Raw genomic sequence first — 9,914 nt, 5'->3', positions numbered from 1 at the left:
AAGGTGGTTGTTGAAAACCCTGAGGATTTTGTGGCTTTTGATTTGCTTGACCACCCCAGGAGAAATTTGGGTGGTTCCTCCAACCTGCATTATAAGTATTACTGTATTGGTTATTTTGAGATCTAAAGTTATTATTACCCATATAGTTCACTTGTTCCTCTTCGGTTGGAGTGTTGAAGGATTGATATTCTGTATGCACACCTCCGCCACTTGAGTCACACCCCATTACTGGATGTACCTGCGTAGAACCAAGTAAACCATCAATTTTTTTATTGAGAAGTTCTACCTCATTAGAGAGCATGGTGACTGAGTCGATGTTATAAACGCCGGCTATTTTCGTTGGCTTTGTCCTCATAACTTGCCACTGATAGTTATTCAGTGACATCTCCTCTATAAACTCATAGGCATCTTCCAGTGTTTTATTGTTGATGGTTCCGCCAGTAGCTACGTCAACCATTTGCCGAGTCGAAGGATTCAGGCCATTGTGAAATGTTTGTACTTGCAGCCAAAGCGGTAACCCATGGTAAGGGCACCTTCTCAGTAAGTCCTTGTATCTCTCCCATGCATCGTAAAGTGTTTCTAAATCCATCTGCACAAAAGAAGAGATATCATTACGTAATTTAGTCATTTTAGCTGGCAGAAAATATTTTAGTAAAAATTTCTCAGTCATTTGTTCCCAAGTAGTAATTGACCCTCATGGTAACGAGTTCAACCACTGTTTAGCTTTGTTCCTCAATGAAAAAGGAAATAACCGAAGATGAATGGCATCATAAAAAACGCCATTGATTTTGAATGTATCGCAAAATTCCAGGAAATTTGCTAAGTGAGCGTTGGGATCTTCATCCTGCAAACCATCAAACTGAACAAACTGCTGTATCATCTGAATAGTGTTAGGTTTTAATTCAAAAGTATTTGCAGCTACAGCAAGTCTAACTATGCTAGATTCAGTTCTTGTTAGAGAAGGTTTAGCATAATCATACATAGTACGTGGAGCAGGATTTTGATTAGCCGCAATTGTAGGAGGTAGCTGATTGCCTTGGTATTCAGCCATTTCGTCTGTTAGGAGTTGAGTATCGTCTTCTTGCTCATTCTTCGTGTATCGTAAGTTGCGCCTTATTTCTCTTTGATTTCTACGAAATGTACGATCGATTTCTTCGTCAAAAAGTAATGATCCCAACGAGTTTCTTCTAGTCATAAACTACAAAAACCTGCCAAGAGAAAGAAAAAGAAAATTAATAAATAATAAAAAAATTAAATAAAATTAAATTGCAAGAAAAATAAATGGCTAAAGTAATAAAAATTTAGCGTTCCTAATATTTTAGCTCTCCAGCAACGGCGCCAAAAACTTGATCGCGTGATTCGTAACATGTAATAAATATTTATAATGAAGATCAAACCTAGACTAACTATTATCATGACGAAAAGGCTAGCACTCCTATCGAACAATAGTATAGTAATGGCAAGACCGGGATATTGTACCCAAGGGAACCAAAAGTACTAGTAATAACTATCTTTTTATTATTTAACCTAGAAACAAAAAAGGGATGTTTATTAAACTAATTAACTAAACTAATCAACTAACTAAACTATAGCAAAGAGAAAATTTGGAAAAAGACTTGAAGAGAAGTAATTGATAAAGACGACACCCAAGGAGGAATCCACTTGTTATCTGACTCTGAACCAAACGGTTTATTCACTTGACTTGATCCGTGAGACTCCTTAACCTATATTATTATCTCTTTCGAGACTAATAACACCTATCCCTCAGTTGAATTAATCAAAATTTCTTTCTTAATTAAAATCACTAGGGAAGCAGTAAATCGATCTATGGACTCCCATATTAGGTTTCACCCTAATTCGGCAAAATCTCGTAACCCTATTTCTAGGCGTTCGATCAACTCCGCTTAATTATACCAAATCTACTCTTAGACAGGGACTTTTGCTCCTCTACATAAGCACATCAAATCATGAATTAATACCCGGAATATTAACTCAAGCATTAAGAACACAAAATTCAGAACAAATCAAGATTTATCATACAATTCAGATAAAAATAACAAGATCCATCATAGGTTTCAACCCCATTAGGTATCTAAGGGGTTTAGTTCATAATAAAATAAGAGTACATCTCAAAAGTGTGAAAATAACAAAACATAAAGAAAACTCTAAAACCCCTGATGGAATTCTGAGAGAGATCTTCAGTCTTGGAGTAGCTCCGACTTTTGGGATGGATAGTCTGGCTTCCTTCAAGTAATTCTCGGCGTGTGGTTCTGTACTCCCAAAAAGTTCTGGAGGAGAGCCCCCTTTTTAAGTCATACTTAGGGTGTTTATATAGGCTTTGGATTGGCTTTATTCTTCCCTAAGTATCATTGTTCATGTAAAATACAACTCTTTGAAAAAGGGACACGCTCGTGTGCCACGACCGTGTGACGTGTTTGCCAGGCCGTGTTCGATCCGTTAAATTGCACACGGCCGTGTAGGTCAATGGCCAGGCTGTGTGAATCATGAAAGCCTTGGTCGACACCCTCGAAAGAAACGGGCGTGTGAGCAGCCCGGTGTGGCAAGGCTTAGGCCGTGTCATCTTCTTGATTTGGTCTATTTTGTCCCTTTTTGTCTCGTTTTTGGCTTATTTTGACTCGTGGTGCTCTCCTGAGTACAAAACATGAAATAACCGGATTAAGAGCACCAAAATCCATAAATCTAGTAATAAACATCCATAAATATGCTAAGTATTTGGGGTAAAAACATGTATAATTTGGCGTTTATCAAGGATGATTAGGCTGTTGTATTGAAAAGCCCCAAGTACCGAGCCAATCGAGTCACATAGGGCCTGATAGAGATGACCCCGCTCCTTTGTCACTCTGTCTGGTGGCGAATGGCGAAAGCAATAAAATAGGCAAGGTCAATGACATACCCGTTCACCATACTCCATAAGGAATAGGCATTGTGGGTGGTGACAACACCAGTGCTCTCTCGTCTCCCTATCAGAGTGTGAGCCAAGATGGCGTGTAGATACCTCAAGAAGCAGGGAGAGCTGATGCCTTGTACCGGCTCAAATCGTAGGTGGCCGAGGCAGGAACGAGGTCCCTCCAACATTTCGAGGGGGTGTAGTGGATGTGGCGGTGGAGGGTGTCGAGATCGTTGTCGTCCATAAACTCTTCCGTGTATAGCCCTAGTGCAATCCCGAACTCAGGTATGCTCAGCTGGCATACTAGACCACTGAGGCAAAACTGGACTGTTCCAAGATCGTCGAAGTTGGTTATGACGGTCTGAAGATGGAATGTCGAGTAGAGTTCCAATGTAAACTCAAGGTACATCGGCTCGACGATATCAAATAAGAGCCCCCACGGGTTAGTCGTTAGGAGGGTCTGGCCGCGTCAGCCAATTGAATCTGCTAGGGTGCGACCCAGTGAATGCAGCGGCCCACACCTAGGGGTCGAGCCCATAATATCTGATATATTTCTCCTGGGGTCCGAATGGAACCTGGAAAAACGGGTGCCTAATCTCCGTGGTAGGACTCGAGGATGACGTTGCTCCTTTCCTCTTCTTCGAGGCAGGAATAGCGGTCTTCTTACCATGTGAGGACGACATTGTACCTGCATTGAAAAATCACAGTTCAATCAATATGCCCCAAGAATAGTATGGAAAATCAAGGCTAAATATGAATATTTTATGAGATTTACGTACGAGATGATAAAAACTAAAACCAATAAATATATCAAGTTAGAGGATTATGGAAATAATGAATGAATGCGTGTGAGTGGGCATAAATTTCATGGAAACAAGGAACAATGGAAGAGTATAGCATAATGGAGTAACTAAAATGACAAAATTATTATTAAACAAGCACTAGTATTTTACTATTCTAACTATGAATATTCAAAAATAGTTCAATATAGCAAAGGAATCATGAAATAAGCAACATATTTAAAGAAAATAAAGAGAAAAGAGTAAACAAACGCAAAAAGAAGGAACTTGGGGCATCGAAATTGGTGTTTTAGGCGGGGTACAAGCGTGGGGGTAAGGCGTGTGGAGTTGCAGCAACTAAGGTTAGGGATTTTTGGGGAAGGAGATGATGAATAGTGAGGGGTTTATATAGATTTTGGGGCACACGGCCGTAGGACACGTTCGTGTGCCCTAATTTTTTCCTGTGTGTTTCACGAATTTTGAATTTGGGTGCATCTAACATTTGGCCCACGCCCGTGTGGCTTAGGCGTGTGGGCACACATAGCAGTATCGCACAGCTGTGTCTTGCTTCGTTCGCTTCTCCCATGCCTGTGTACATAGGTCCACACCCGTGTTTGTTTTGGTAGTGTCAACCACGGGTAGAGGGCATGAGCGTGTCGCACGCTCGTGTTACATTCTCAATTTCAACCACGATTTCAAGGCACGGGCTTGTTGCACGCCCGTGTTGTTTTGGCAGTTTCGCCCACGGCCATGTCACACAGCTGTGGCAACTTATTATATTCCGTGTTGGGGAAAAAATCTTGCCCTATTTTCACACGGCCTAATGCATGCCCGTGTGTCTAGCCGTGTGGTCTTTAGAAAGTCTGTGTTCCATGATTCGATTAGTATGTTAGATGTTAAAAACTAAAATTTTAAATAAATTAACACTGTTAATGCTCGGGTTGCCTCCCGAGAAGCGCTTATTTATAGTCTAAGCTCGACTTACCTCACTTTTACATAGTCAAGGTGGAGCGAGGAGTTTACACTCCTCATCCCTACTATAAATTTTATCAACATAAGGTTTAAGACGAGTATTGTTTACCTTGAATGTGCCAAATTTAGGATGATTTACCTTGACTGTACCATTGGAAAAATACTGAGTACCATAAGGGGAATTTCTTCATTAGCTTTAGAAGTGGTAATGCGAGGATCTACTACATCTAGTAGTACTTTGTCTGCAACCTTAAGTTGATTTGCTAAGGTATTGAGCTTGTCCTGGCTCAATTTTGGCCTATCGGGTGTTCTCGGTTTCTGTTTCTATCATTCATCTAGCTCCTCGATTTGTAGCCTCCGTTCTTCATAGATAGGTCCCTTGTTGTTGTTTGAACACGGCTCATATACGTTCTTTGTAACTGTTTCCTGCACAGAAGGTTTCACCACATGATCAGTACTAGTAGAATGATTTATACAACTACCTTCAATTTTTGATGTGTTACTCGAATTACGATCTTGAAGGGTGATTGTTTCGTCTCCCACACGAAGTTTGAGTTCACCTGTATCAGCATCAATAATGGTTCTAGCAGTCGCAAAAAAGGGTCGTCCTAAAATTAGAGGTACGTTACTATCCTCTTCTATGTCTAGAACAACAAAGTCTACTGGGTATATAAATTTATAGATCTTAACAAGAACATCTTCACCAATACCCTTAGGAAATCTAATGGTTTTATCAGCCAATTGAATGCTCATCCTAGTTTTATTGGGTTTCCCAAGACCTAGCTGTTTAAACATTTTATATTGCATAACATTAATGCTTGCCCTTAAGTCAGCCAATGCATGATGAACATCTAAACTACCAATTAAACAAGGAATCGTAAAACTCCTTGGATCCTTCAATTTGTTGGGTAGCTTATTTTGTAATATGGCTGAGCAAACTGCATTCAATTCCACATGCGACGCCTCATCCAACTTTCGTTTATTTGTTAAAAGCTCCTTTAAAAACTTGACTGCGTTTGGCATCTGCGAAAGGGATTCAATAAACGGTAAATTAATATGTAGTTTCTTTAAAAGTTTAAGGAATTTACCAAATTGTTTGTCTGATCGGTCTTTCCTTGTCGCATTATGGTATGGCACATGAGGTTTATATTCTGTACTCATCAGCTTTGGGTCATTTTGGCCTTCCTCATTCTTACCTTTGCTTACCATCATTTCTGGCCTTGGTTTTGCAACTAACCCTTCCTCATATTGAATGGCAGTCGCGTTGAGTTGCTCCCTTGGGTTAGATTCAGTGTTGCTTGGCATGCTACCTTGTGGTCGTTCAGAAATTAGCTTGGTGTGCTGTCCAATTTGATTTTCGAGCCACTGGATTGATGTTTGTTGATTTTTGAGTGTTGTCTCAGTATTTTGAAAATGAGTTTCTAACACTGGATGAATTTGGTTAGCATCTGCTCAAGGTTCGGCTTCTTTTCTTGCTGGAAAGGTGGTTGTTGAAAACCCGGAAGATGTTGTGGCCTTTGATTTCCGTGACCGCCCCACGAGAAATTGGGATGGTTCCTCCAACCTGCATTATAAGTGTTACTATATGGGTTATTTTGGGATCTAGAGTTATTGTTACCCATATATTGGACTTGTTCCTCCTTGATGCTAGGGTTGAAGGGTTGATATTCTGTGCATTCGCCTCCTCCATTCGAATCATACCTCATCACTGGATGTACCAGAGTAGAACCACACAAACCGCCCATATTTTTATTTCAGAGTTCTACTTGGTTAGATAGCATAGTAACCGCGTCGAGGTTGAAAACACCGGCTGCTTTTGTCGACTTTGTTCTCATAACTTGCCACTGATAGTTATTCAGTGACATCTCCTCAATAAATTCATAAGCCGCCTTAGGTGTCTTGTTATTGATAGTTCCTCCAGCTGTAACATCTCGAAATAGGGCCTAAATGAAATAGTGGTTGTGAAACCACAAATATAAGATAGAAAAGTTTATTTTGATTTATTTTTATGATTTATCGAGTGATTAGATGCATGTGTTAGAGTATTGATAAGAAATTTTATAGATTGTATGTTTAATTTGCCTATTAGGGCTTATTTGCAGAAGTTGCTGTAATAGTTCGATTTAGGGCCTAAATGGAACAATGGTTTTAGAACCACAAATTCAAAGTCAAAAAATTTATTCCGATTAAGTTTTAAGGTTTATTTATTGATTAAAATATTGTGTAAAAATATCGTTAAGTAATTTTACTGATAAAGTGCTTAATTGGACTTTTAGGACTAAATTGTAAAAGTTGCAAAATATGTGTTCTAATTCATAAGTACTTGATTGAAATGGGGATTTAAAGAGGAGCTCCTTAAATAGTAATTAGACCATTATATTTCGTTTGGACAAAAATGGACATGAATAGGACAAAATTTTAAAGAAAGGCCTTAAGGGCATTTTAGTCATTTGGTAATTAAAAGAAATAAAAAGGGAAAATAAAGACAAAATTGACTCATCTTTTTCATCGAGGCTGAAATTAGCATGGGGGAAGCCATGACTAGGGTTTTCAAGCTTTCCAAGCTCAATAGTAAGTCCGTTCTAGCCCCATTTTTCAAGTTCTTTACGATTTTGGAATCTCGGTAACTTGATTAAGCTTATTCTAGCAATAATTTAAGCTAGGGTTCATATTTGGAAAAATACCCATAGGTGAAAAAAATGTGTTTAATTTGATGTTTTATGGTAGAATATGAAGGCTGAAATTATGTTAAACAACTTTTGCTAAGCAGTTTTAAGCAAAAATGAGTAAAACGGCTTAATCGGTAAAAGTTGTTATTGTACATAACTATGTGTTAGAGTGAAAATTTGATGTTTCCATAGAAAGTAAAAATGATCAGCATGTCATAAAAAATAAGAATAAGGGATGAAGTTTAATTCCCGAGCCTAGGGGAAAAAGTGTAAATATGCAAAAGTTTAGGGGCAAAATTATAGTTTTTTCAAAGTTTGAGTTAAGGACTGTTTTGAATAGTACATTAATTAAATAACTAAAATATGATGTTTTAGATCCCGGAAAACGAGATTTGAATCTAGAATGGGAGAAAAATAAAAAAATCGAAAAAGTTGGTAAAATGGCCTTTTTAGTATCGAGGTAAGTTCATATGTATAATAAGCATTAATTTATGCATGTTTCAATGTAAAATTGATATATTTACTATGATTGCCGAGGTTTTGAAAGTAAGTATAATTATGATGATTTAAATGTTCAATATTACTTTGACATGGTAATGAGAAAGTATGTAAGTTTGTATGTAAATAATACATTATCTTTATTATGTTTTTGTATTTCAGCATATTTTATGTATTGTAGCTGATTTTTGAATCATAATTGACTATTGGAAGTATGGAATCAAGTATTAGAAAGAGAGAGAAATCCCGATTGAACCTTCGAAAAGATTGGATGATACAGATGGTATGTAGCTAGGTCACGTGTATGGTGCTGAGTGCACATCATGTGTACAAGAGAGCTATGAGAGATTATGATGTAGCTAGGTCGCATGGGTGATACTATGTGTATACCATGTAGACAAGAGAGCTACGGAATATATGTAGCTAGGTCGCATGCGTGGTTCTAGGTGAAGGACACCATGTAGACAAGAGAGCTACGAGATAAACTGGCTAGGTCACATGGGTGGTACTAAGTGTTCACCATGTGTACAAGAGAGCCAAAATTATGTGTACAATCGAGCTAGGTCACATGAGTGGTGCTAAGTGAAGGCCACTATGTGTACAAGAGAGCTTCGATTTTAAAGGTGAGCTGTGTGTAATACCATCACGTATTTGTTGTTATTCCGAAGCGTTCAACTGGGAAATTGATTAAATGAAATTGTGTATGACTTTGTGATGATAAGTGTAAGTATATACTTGTGTAACTTATGAGCAATATGCTTGATATGTGATTGGAAATTGGAAAGACTGCTATGGGAAAGTGATGAATACAATTGAAGTGTGAAAGATCAAAATTGACAATAAAACTGTTCTGGATAGTTGCAGTGACGTGAATCTAAAAATTTACCAAAAATAGTAGAAATTGAATCAGAGACTAAATGAGATATAAAATTAAATCTTAATGAGTCTATTTTCATATAACAGAAACAGAGCAAGCAAAGGAATTCTATATTATGAGATATTTAAGTTTTTGAGAGACTGGTTCAGAATGACTATGTGATCCCCTATTCTGACGTGGAAAAATCATTAAAAATTGTAAAAATATAATTAGGGGATATAATTTATATTCCAGAAATCATTATGAGTGTAGTTTCAAATGAAATAAATGAGAACATCCTTTAAATTCTGTACGAGGAGAAAATTGATTCGTAGTGAAGAGTGGTCAGAACAGTTGAGCAGTGAAACAGGGGTAACTTCAATGAATAAACTGTACTAATTTGCTAAACCAAAAATTCTGAAAATTTTATGGTAAGAATATATGTGAATCTAGTTTCAAGGAAAATTAACAGTTTGTAATTTGGAGTTCTGTAGCTCTAGAAATAAATAATTTAGTTTCTGGTACTCTGCTAGACAGCTTATTTTGAACCTGTTTATGATTGTAATAGTGAAAGTATGTGTGTTTGTGATGGTAATATTCCGGGAACATATTGTGACTTTGTTTAAAGTATGATAATGTATTGTTTATTAATATTTACATACCTACTTGCTAAGCTATAATGCTTACTCCCTTCCTTTCCTTTTTCCTATAGTGTCGCAGATGTTAGCTCGAGTTGGAGGTCGCTAGAGGTTAAATCACACTATCAAACTATTGATCGATATATAAAGGTTTTAAAGTATTTTAAGTCTTTGGCATGTATGGAGACTCGTTTAATTGTTATTAAGTTGCCAGGAATTGGCTTAAAATACTAACCTATTTTATTTGAAGGTCACTATCGTATAAAGTCATTTAATGTAGATAGTCTTGATTATGTTATTAATTAAATGATGCAATTTATGAATGTGCATGTTTGCCTATGTGTGTGGTTGAGTTAAAGCATGATATGGGCCTTGTAAGCTCTTTTTAAGGGACAGCTTGAATGTGTTTGAAAAAGTTTTAAATTAGAGTGAAATTATGAATCGATTTTTATACGATGATTAGTGATTAAGTCCGGTAATGCCTCGTACCCTGTTCCGGCGTCAAACACTGGTAAGGGGTGTTACACCAGTAGTTGCATCAATCATTTTTCGAGTCGAAGGATTCAGACCATTATGAAACGTTGCCAAAGCGGT

The 9,914-nt window shown here is 37.5% G+C and overlaps 1 non-coding gene across 1 annotated transcript; it reads left to right on the top strand.

Annotated features, from left to right (window-relative positions):
- The first annotated feature begins 515 nt into the window (after positions 1-515).
- On the top strand, positions 516-622 carry LOC121227081 (small nucleolar RNA R71). Its single transcript, XR_005924733.1, has one exon. It is a non-coding gene; the product is annotated as a small nucleolar RNA R71 (small nucleolar RNA).
- The last annotated feature ends 9,292 nt before the right edge of the window (positions 623-9,914 follow it).

Source organism: Gossypium hirsutum, chromosome A03, assembly GCF_007990345.1.
Source record: "Gossypium hirsutum isolate 1008001.06 chromosome A03, Gossypium_hirsutum_v2.1, whole genome shotgun sequence".
NCBI lineage: Eukaryota > Viridiplantae > Streptophyta > Magnoliopsida > Malvales > Malvaceae > Gossypium > Gossypium hirsutum.
The sequence above is the reverse complement of the archived record's forward strand: the minus strand, read 5'-3'. Positions and strand labels throughout refer to the sequence as shown.